General features: G+C 33.6%; 2 protein-coding genes across 4 annotated transcripts in view; one reads left to right on the forward strand and one right to left on the reverse strand.

Moving 5' to 3' along the window:
• The window catches only part of LOC137625034 (uncharacterized), a 186838-nt gene that overhangs the window by 109376 nt on the left and 69962 nt on the right, over positions 1–7500 (reverse strand). The window lies entirely within an intron of this gene.
• The window catches only part of LOC137625024 (uncharacterized), a 36511-nt gene continuing 35290 nt past the window's right edge, over positions 6280–7500 (forward strand). The window contains exon 1 of the mRNA XM_068355961.1: positions 6280–6640. The gene's annotated coding sequence lies outside the window, so the exon portion shown is untranslated. The remainder of the gene's footprint in view (positions 6641–7500) is intronic.

Below are 7500 nucleotides of genomic sequence, written 5' to 3' on the forward strand. Positions count from 1 at the left end.
AGACAACTGGCAATAAGAGAATTAGATAAGCTGTATCCTTGTACCCATATGCTAGTAGAAGTTCTCAGTGGAGACACCTTAACTTGGTGAAAAAGTTTGCGTATCACCATGATCAGCAAGGCTGTGAGAGTCAGAGACACCCATACCAGGTTGGTGTGCTGTGAGCGATCAGACAACAGTCTCCCACCATCACCAATCCATACCTGCCAGCGTGGTGATGAAAACTGGTTTCAGCCTCCGGCATATTCACAATTTCTGATTTCACTCTTAAAATATTTATAACAATAATTCATTACTTCTCAAGTAGTTTATTTATTTCTTTATTTCCTTTCCTCACTGGGCTATTTTTCCCTGTTATAGTCTTTGGGCTTATAAAACCCTGCTTATTCAACTAGGGTTTTAACTTATCTAATAATAATAATAATAATAATAATAATGGTTCACATTCACACCTATCCATACCTTTTCCTACCGATAATTACGTGTAATGGCATTTTTCCTACTATTAAAAACTATGGATCGACGGGAAAAATGATCAAGTATACGCTAAGGCTTTTTTTTTCTTTAATTTTCACTCACACTATTCTTTTTTATGTCCATTTTCATGGGGAGCGGATGGCTTGACAAAAATTAAATGCCACAGGTCTTGGAACATTCACCCTAAAACTGCTGAATAGTAAATGAACCCATTTATAAAGTAAGATTTCCACAACATAAGTCGCTTCATAGTCCTCATCAGCAGTGCGTCAAATCCCCATTCACATACTGTGCCCTTCCACCTTACCTTGCATGCATTCTTGCGTTGCCCACAAACAGGGGCGATAGAAAAAACAATGTTAATGTAGATGCAGTTAAAAGAGTAGTTGAACTGTATCTATATCTAAGAATTGATTTACCAAATATAGGGTGAGAAGAGTGAGTAATAGCATAAGTGAATAATGGAATTTCGAGGATACGTGAAAAAAATACGGGAAAAACTTTTACTGACTCAGAAAGTGCGTGCGTGAACGGTTGAGCTTCCTTTCCCTTATAACAGTGGAGTGCGCAGGTTGAAGATTCATCCTTGAGTCATACCCAACATGGTTACCGAGTTTAGTCAAAATCGGTAGAGTATCTTCCATGTAAAGTTTCTCACAAAAAAAAAAAAAAATGAACAAATAGACGAAGGCTAAAGTCCAAAAGATTAAGAAGTTGCAAACAAAAAGAGGGAAAAAGCGTTCTTATCACTGAGAAATCAACGGCATATCGACGAATTTTACTATTCAACCTCGACCATCAATGTCGTCTTTTGGTTTTATCATTCAGGGCCCCTGTGCACAGGTATCTTTTCAGTGGACGGTGGCTACCACTGTTTTGTGGAGAAAAATTAAACGTTCGTGTTTCCATGGATGCCTGCGCACGAAACAGTGGCAGCCAACTTGCACTGAAAATTGTCTCTTGAACAAGCAACCTCATGCTAATCCTCTCTTAGGCTGCCTGCACACTGGACACTTTTCAGTAGATGGTGGCTGCCACTGTCTCGTGGTGCCACGAAAAAGTGGAGCATGAGGATGCAAACAGAACACCCCACCACTAAATATTGGTCGTGTGCGGGCATCCATAGAATCACATGCGTTTCACTTTACGCCACAAAATAGTAACAGCCACCGTCCACTGAATGGTAGCTCGTGTGCAAGGGCATTTAACCTCCTTAATTGGTCAATCTATGTTGGTTGCCTTATAGATATTGGATAAATCCCTTTGACTCTTATATGCTTTCACTATTGAGGATAGACTTGACCACGCCCTGAATTGTAAGATAAACTAATGAGAATCCATAAATAGAGTTTTATTTAAATTTTTTATCTTTCAACTAAAACTGGGTGATATAAACTTCTTTTTCAACACCATGGTAAAGTAGCGGGAACTATTGTTTAACTTTTTAGGTGCTTGCATCTTGAAAAATACACGTGTATATATATATATATATACATATATATATATACATATATATATATATATATATATATGTATATATATATATATATATATATACTCTAGCATTCATTCATATAAACAAACACACAGACACACACACACACACACACATATATATATATATATATATCAGCATATATAAATCTATAATTATAGTTACTTCATGTCAATAACGACAGTACATTTGAATAATACCGATAAATAACCTATGTACAAACAGAAAACAAATAGAATAAGAAATATTTTCACTTTAGTATCCCGGAACAAGGGAATTAAAACGGAAAGGTCCCGTGAGATATATATATATATACATATATATATATATATATATATGTATATATATATATATATACACTGTAGCATTCATTCATATAAACATACACACACACACACACACACACATATATATATATATATATATATATAATCTCAACATATATAAAGCTATAAATAGAGTTACCTCATGTCAATAACGACAGTACATTTGAATAATACCGATAAATAACCTATGTACAAACAGGAAACAAATAGAATAAGAAAAATTTTCTCTATAGTACCCCGGAACAAAGGAAAGATCCCGTGAGAAAAGTTATTGCACAATTTAGAGTTTGGGTGACTTTAAACCTTGGACTTTGTCACGGGCCCATCCTGGGGTAAGGTAACCAAATGTGACATCCAAGATAACAAACATTCATTACTAATGATGATTCTATCGAGATGTAATGGATTGGTCAATAGGTACATTCTATTTCGTTTTATTTCAGTTACTGACTGATATTAGAGATTCCTTTTACTATTCGCTGATCTACTTTGATGCCATTATATGAAAGGATATTTCATGATCATTCATTTTTATTCTAGCACATTTGGCAATATACGTGGAATAAATGGTTGTCGAAAAGCTTGCAATATTTTTTTAGAATCTATAATCGGCTAAGAAAATATTATCATTAAAATATTATTCAAAATAAACCCCAAACCAGGAATAGGCTGGTAATATTTTTATAACAATTTACAGTACAAGAGAGAACTATTAAGCGTGAAGTGGGAGATGACAAATGGAGAAGTATTGAATTAAAAGCTCAAGATAGAGACAACTGGTGAAATCTAACCGAGGCCCTTTGCGCCAATGGTGATGATGATGACAGTACAAACAACGCTTCATCCATATGCATCGCAAATTCGTGTATGTGAGTATACTTAGAATTTTTAAGTACTGACCCGCAATTACTGAAATGGATAAAAGTAGAACGGTAAATACTTTGAACATGCACAGAATAGGATTTAAACCTTCTATCGGAAATGTTCTCGTTATATTTGCCATTTAAAAACATGTTTAGATGAATAGTAAAAGTTGTAATTGCGAATATATGTTAATCATCAAGATTATTAATGTAAATATATTATGACGTATATACAATATTATAAATTGTAAGAATTGTAAATGTATATTTAAAAAAAAAAATCTAAAAATATAGTTCTGAGGGTAATTTTGTAATGGCTAATGTACGTGTCAGGATTAACAATTGATAATTGAAGGGGACAAGGTTGGTATCATTAGTAAGGTTAATATAACTATTATCTATATTATTTTTCCAGTTTCTTATCTCAGGAAAAGTAGTTTATGTCTTAGATCCGGTATGTTCATGTGCGCAGATTTCCAAGACAATCTTACCTATAGTGACCTGTGTGACTTACAAGAACTGAATAAATTTTGGAATATGTACGAATTCAAGTTTTGACTTTTTAAGAGATCAAATGTTAAAGAGGAACTTAACTTCGGCCATACACTGTTAAAAAAGTAATTTTAATCGGCAATTCTCCGTAAAAATATACTGTTCACAGGTGTACTTCAGTAAAACAGGCTACCGTAATTTTACCATACTTTGTTATTATCTATCATGGGTTGGTAACCATAATATTACTCCTTTACATCATTATATCCGTTTACAAACTGAAAATGCCTTACAACATTTCTTCCGGGATTTTTACCGTTTTTAACGGCAAATTTTTAACAATGTAACGTTTCAAATATATAACAAAGAAAACCCCACAATCAAGTCACTGTGCGAAGTGAAGTGAACATCAAGATCAACATTCTATTTAGAAAGTCAAAGTCAAGGAGTTAGACTTTGGTCACAATGTTCCAAATACAAGAAATAAGAACTTCATGCTTGAGACAAAGATTTCACTTCTCGCCTTTGTTTCTATCAGGGACGTGGGTGGATCTTTCAGACCTGGTGCCGTTTTGTGGTATTTGAGTGTCATACCTATACCATTATTGAAACCAATAATAATGTTATTATTAAAACGATTACGTGGTCTCGTGTCAACTCTTCAATTATGATGGCAATGATATGTAATTTCTTATGTGCCAGAGAAAAGTTATCATAATTCTGACTGACTCCTAATTATAGAAGGATACAAGTTTTAACATTACTTTATTCAAGTGATACTGACTACAACATGTACTGAAAACAGTTTAGTATTAATGGAAATTATACATAGTATCAATATATATAAATACCAAATGGAATTCAATAAGGAAATTTACAATTGTAGCTATTGTAAAAGAAAGTCATAGTTTTCTAAGGAAAACCCGATAGTCTACATTCATTTCCTTAAAGTTATCATTTATGTCTTGTGAAGGGAGTAGCTGATGCTTGCACATGATACGCGGTAGTTAGTGATAGCAGAGATTGCTGAAAAAATAAGTAAAAAGTTAGAAACTTATAAGGATGAAAGGAAGACATTTTGACATGGGAATGAATGTTAGTATGGGTGAAATCTACTGATTCATTCTGGCTATTTCACAATATATTCAACCAAGGCAACCTAATCATAGAAAGCATAGTAAAGGACAAAGCAGCATCTCGGCGTAAAGCTTGGAAGATAAGGTGTAGGAAGGGGGTGTTTAGCCAACTTATTATATGGAAGTGAAGTGTGACTCAAGTACAAACAGAATATAGAAGGCACAATGTGTCTATAAGTATTGTTTGTGTAGTATATTGTTGGTGTTAATGGCCAGAAGGGTGTGAAATGAGAAAATAAGGTTAAACAACAAAATTTTGCATAGGTAATGTACTGGATGGGCCATTGCTCTGCGGTGGCTTGAATGTGTAGTGAGAATTGAGCATGACAGTCTTGAGGAAAGGTGCATTGCATAATTCTCATGTTATAAGAGAAGGAGGAAATGTAAATTGGGAAAGGGTAAATAGAATGAAAGAATAAACAAGAGTATTAGAGTAGGGTAATAAAGTATGGCGTAGAATGTATGAGAAGTTCAACGAGCTACCGATAAACTCTCAAGTGCAGTTATATGAAACAGTGATACGGGTAAAACTTTCTGCGTTGGGTATAAGAAAAGTAAAAGACGCAACTGGTTATTTCAGTTTATTTGAGTTAAAAAGTGAAATTACCCAATATAGGCTCATGGCTGAGTGTTACAGCAATTAGCTAACGTCTGGTGAGTCGTGGATCACTCCTGGCGTACCATCGGTCAATCCACCAAGCTGTAAATAGGTTCCAGTATCTGCTGGAGTCAGCCTTCCCCATAAAGCACTGTCAAGAAACCGAAAGGCTGTACCCTTCGAGTATCATTAATCCACAAAACGGATACAAGCATAGGTGTATATATATATATATGTATATATATATATATATATATATATATTATATATAAATTATATATATATATATTTATATTATATATATGTATATATTTATATATATATATATATATATATATATATATTATATATATATATATATATATATATATAAAGCATAAATACATAAATATGTGGGGGTGTATTGAAGAAATACATGTGTATGTACATCTATCTATCTATCTATCTATATATATATATATATATATATATATATAATATATATGTATCTTTATAAATATATATATATATATATATATATGTACATATACATAAATATATATATATATATATATATGTGTGTGTGTGTGTGTGTGTGTATTTGTGTGTGTACGTGTGTGTATAGGAAGAGTATATATTGTGGATGTGTAACCAAGGATTCAATACATCTTTACATGCACAGTCATGAAAAAAGTTATATCTTTCCATGTTCACATTACCTTATTTACACACATCTACATCCCACATCGAGGTCACACGCAAAAGCAAAAGAAAACCGCGACAGGAAAAAAAAAAGAATAAAAGAAAAAAAAAAAGCCAATGCAACAGTAAGTGTGTGCGTGAGAGCGTGTGTACGTCCGCCAAGTCAAAAGACGAGGCTTGAGGCGGGCAGTATATATAAGAGCGAAGGAGAAGCCTCAGCTCACATTATACCATACGGAGACCGACCTAATATCACCTCCCCCTCTACAACTCTGGCAGTGAGGAGTCCCTGACTGAGAAAGGAGAGAGAGAGAGAGAGAGAGAGAAAGAGAGGGAGAGAAAGAGACACGGTCATTCTGATTTAAGTGATATTCATTACGCGTATCATACACACATACAGCGGCCTGGCTGGTGCTTCGTGTTACACTTTTTTACCTGACCGAACTTTTGCGAAAAAATCTAAGCGGGTTCTTGAGTGAAAGAAACTTTTTGCGGGTCATCGTCAAGACGTTTGGGGGCATCTAAGAAGTTTTTTCTCCAATTAATTGCACTTCGCAGATTTTCGTCTAAACGTGAGTATTCGATTTCTTTAATAGATTTTGCTCTTTTTGGTCTATCCTTCTGTGTTTTAATACATTTTGCCTTTTTCGGTATATTTGATGTTTTTAACAGATGTTCCTATTGTGTTCAATTTTTTTCGACGTTTATAACAGATAATGCTTTTCTCGACCTATTCTTCGATGTTTTTTTAATATATTTTGCTCCTTTTTTGTCTACTCTTCGGTGCTTTTAATAAATTTTACTCTTTTTTTTTTGTCTATTCGAATTTGTCTAATTCTTTTATTCTATTCGTGAGTTTTCTAGAATTTCTCTACATTTTTTATTCTATCTTCTAAAAATTTTGAGTTTAGGATATTTTAAATAATTTTTGCCTTAAAAATATTCAAAATGTATCAGGAAGTTTACAGTTAATATATGTCTAATTCTATTAATTTGTTGTTAGGACTTTTACGTGTCTTTTAAACGACTTTATTAAATAAATAAGTTCACTTGATATATCCTTACGGATGTACAGGTTTTAACCACTCATACAGACATACAGACAGACATATCTCGTACTGGTAAAATGAAATAGCCGTAAAAAATGAAAACTGGGAATTCTAACCGGTTTCGTCTTGTATAAGCGCTCGCGCGCGCACACACACACACACACACACACACACACACACACGCTAGTGGATACTATTCTATCTTATTTCTCTTCCTCTTACTTGGTTTAAGTTTTTTTATAGATTATATATGAAATATTTATTTCAATATTGTTACTGTTCTTTGAATATTCAATTTTGCTTGTTTCCTTTCCTCACTTGGCTATTTTCCCTGTTGGAGCTCCTTGGGCTTATAGCATCCTGCTTTTCCAACAAGGGTTATA

This window comes from Palaemon carinicauda, chromosome 2 (assembly GCF_036898095.1).
Source record: "Palaemon carinicauda isolate YSFRI2023 chromosome 2, ASM3689809v2, whole genome shotgun sequence".
NCBI classification, from domain to species: domain Eukaryota; kingdom Metazoa; phylum Arthropoda; class Malacostraca; order Decapoda; family Palaemonidae; genus Palaemon; species Palaemon carinicauda.